Source organism: Formica exsecta, unplaced genomic scaffold, assembly GCF_003651465.1.
Source record: "Formica exsecta isolate Colony F162 unplaced genomic scaffold, ASM365146v1 scaffold780, whole genome shotgun sequence".
NCBI classification, from domain to species: domain Eukaryota; kingdom Metazoa; phylum Arthropoda; class Insecta; order Hymenoptera; family Formicidae; genus Formica; species Formica exsecta.
Window position 1 is genome coordinate 13,351 of NW_021853549.1, and position 3,357 is coordinate 16,707.

At 32.9% G+C, this 3,357-nt stretch overlaps 1 pseudogene; it reads left to right on the plus strand.

Moving 5' to 3' along the window:
- The first annotated feature begins 557 nt into the window (after nucleotides 1-557).
- On the plus strand, nucleotides 558-1,900 carry LOC115243990 (annotated as a pseudogene).
- The last annotated feature ends 1,457 nt before the right edge of the window (nucleotides 1,901-3,357 follow it).

Genomic DNA, 3,357 nt, shown 5'->3' on the forward strand with positions numbered 1-3,357 from the left:
GGTGTTGTGTCCCCCGGTGTCTCGTCCTGGTCCGTCGTCTCGCTGATGGCCGTTGATGGTATTGACCGTCTAGCTGCTGGTGGCGGCAGTGTTCGGCAGTGGCGGCAGGCAGTTAGCGGCGGCGGCGGTGTAGCCAGTATGGCCAGCTTTCGCTGGTTGACATAGTATGTGTTCGAAAATAGGTTTAGTTACTGCCAGTAAAAACAGTGTAGTTGGCAGCAGTGAAAATTACTGGTGCTGCGTTCCGATTTTACTGCCAGTAAACGCCAGTAAAACGTAAAACCGCTGAAATGGTCCCAAGCAATCGCAAAAACAATTTTGAAAAAAATTGTATGTTTAACTGATTCTTTTGATTAAATTAGGCTAATAGAATAAAAAGTGATCAGCAGTAATTATGGAAGAATATATTTTGCTTGACAATATTATTTGCGAATCCTCTACTATCTGCTTCATCGAGTGACAGTGATGACAATGAAGATTTATTAAATATTATAATGAATAATAACAAAAATAAAAGAAGAGTACCAAAAATTAGAAATTATTTGGAGCATGTTGTTGCACTATACACAGATATCAAATTTAAATCACATTTTAGGTTAGTATATATACGCTATATTTGTACATCTTTTATAGAAAATACAGTTATTTGATTAAATACTTATTTTGTGTATTTAAAGTACTAAAATTGAATATTTAAATACTCTATTTTAGTACTTTAAAAGCACAAAATAAATATTTAATCAAATAGCTAGTACTTTTCTATAAGAAATAAAAGTAAATATTGCATACATTACCATACAATATATCTTTTTATTACAGAATGGAATGTAATACCTTTCATCTTTTACTATACTTAATTGGATCACAATTGGATAATATTTCATTTAAAGGAAGAGAACGGATTGATGTTACAAAACAATTATTAATTGCTATTTATGTCTTAGCAACACCAGATTCATACCGTTCCGTAAGTGAACGATTTGATGTATCTAAATCAACTGCATGGTTTAGTGTGAAGAGAATAGTTCAAGCAATATATAGTATTCGAAATCAGTTTATTAGATGGCCTATCTATGAAGAAGCTGAAAACACTTGGATAAACATTGAGAGATTATATAAATTTTCTAAAGTTATGGGCGTTATTGATGGAACACATATAAACATTTCTCGGCCGAAAGAAGACCCCAATAGTTATATAAATAGAAAAGGCAGATTTTCCGTACAATGACAGGTAAGAATAAATATGTTACCTATATCATCATATTTTTATATCAAGAAATAATAAATATATATTATAGAGTTTGTATTTTGGTAACTAATTAGTAAACTGTTGTACATAATAAATTGTGTTTTTTTAGGTAATATGTAAAAGTGATTTATTTTTTATTCACGTATTTGCTGGAATGCCAGGATGTGTTCATGATATGCGCGTATTTCTTTATTCTGGAGTGCAACAATATTGTACTCCAGAATATTTTCCTGACGATAGTCATTTATTAGGCGATGCAGCATACAATATCCAAAAAATGTTATGGTGCCATTCTGTGATAATGGTCACTTAACTAGAAAACAAAAAAAATTTAATCATTGTTTGTCATCTGCTCGAATGATTGTAGAAAGATCAATAGGATTATTAAAAGGACGATGGCGATATTTATTAGATAAATTGCCTATGACAAGAACAAATCTAATTCCTTATTATATAGTTACTTGTTGCGTATTGCATAATATATATTTATTACGGAAAGATCATATTGAAATCCCTATTGTTGTTCCTGAAATATTGCATGTAATGGAACCGCTAGAAATCACTAATAACTTGAAGGAAGAAGGAAATATTAAGAGAAACAGATTGATGGAAATAATTGCTCATGATAATTTTGAAAGAAAGATAAATTGAGATTTGTAGGTACAAAATAAAAGACTATTATACTATAAACTGTATTATAATTATAAACATAAAATAGAATTAATAAAAACAATATACATTTGTACTTGTAACGATACGACCTGTTTGTATCGTAAGACCGCACTGTATATACCGCGCATTATAATTGTAGAGCCCTATTACGATTTCCGTCAGTGTCGCGCCGACTCCACCTATACGCACGGTCTTCAGACTACATAAGCGCGCTAGCCCTTCTAAGGGTAGGCCGCAGAAAGTGCCGACGCCCCGTCCTTCTAATGCCCGTATCAGACTACGCATTGAAGATTGAGATTCAAGATTCAAGATTGAAATTTGACCAATCAGAATAAAGAAATTTTAGTCCTTTTTGTTCTGATTAGTTAAATTTCAATCTTTAATCTTCGATCTTCAATTTTCAATGCGTAGTCTGATACGGGCTTAAGGATAAGGTAGTCAGGCCGTTGGAATTACGAACGAAGGCCACGCGACACCTGTAGTATTTAAGATCCATTCTGTTCAGCTTAGAATAACCATAGTTTACTCGCATGCGAACACCGCGATCGCAGAACAAGTCCGCAGGAGCCGCGCTCGCTTCCCGAGCTCTACACGCACCAGCCACACGCGCGAAACTCTGTACGCGAATTTCTGTACGCACCGCTCTTGCATGTCGCAATGTGAATAACAACCGCTCACGCGAAGCTCTGTACGCACCGTTCCCGCATGTTGCATTGTACATAATATAGCTCAGTGTTAGACTTTTGATAATCGCTTGAATAAACCTAACCTAACTGTTTAACCGCTTATACCGAGGTAAAGTAAGTTGGAGTTTCCCCCTTCTCCCGAATCCTGGCACCGGCGAGCCTTGATCCGCGGCGTACGGGAAAGGTGAACCGTTACATACTTTTAACTATTTAATACCTATATATTTATTATTTCTGTACATTTATACTGTTTATGTATATATTTGTACTTTTTCATATACATGAGCATACTGTTATGGTTTTCTAAATATGTAAATATTAAAGTTAAGTTAACATAATGCCGTAAAGATATACGAAAGAACCATCTTATTATAAAATTTATGCTTATAATTATCACAAATAAAACTTTAGCTTAAAACAAATAAATACAATACTTTTATCAAATTATATAACACTTATTTGAATTGTGTATTACATATAACACATAATCTCTACTGCATATAGAAAACATAAATGAAAAAATAAATCTCTATTGTGTAGAAAACATAACTAAAACACAAATAATTTCTACTGTACAGAAAATATAACTGAAGAAACAAATAATCTCTACTGTATTTGTATATCACAGAGTGAGTACACTTAAAAAGTACAATATTTTCTTACTAAATTAAAAAACAGATATTAATAAAAAGCGCATTTTCTGAAACAATATATTAACGTTTACATTTTTTTCTTCACACACTTTACTAT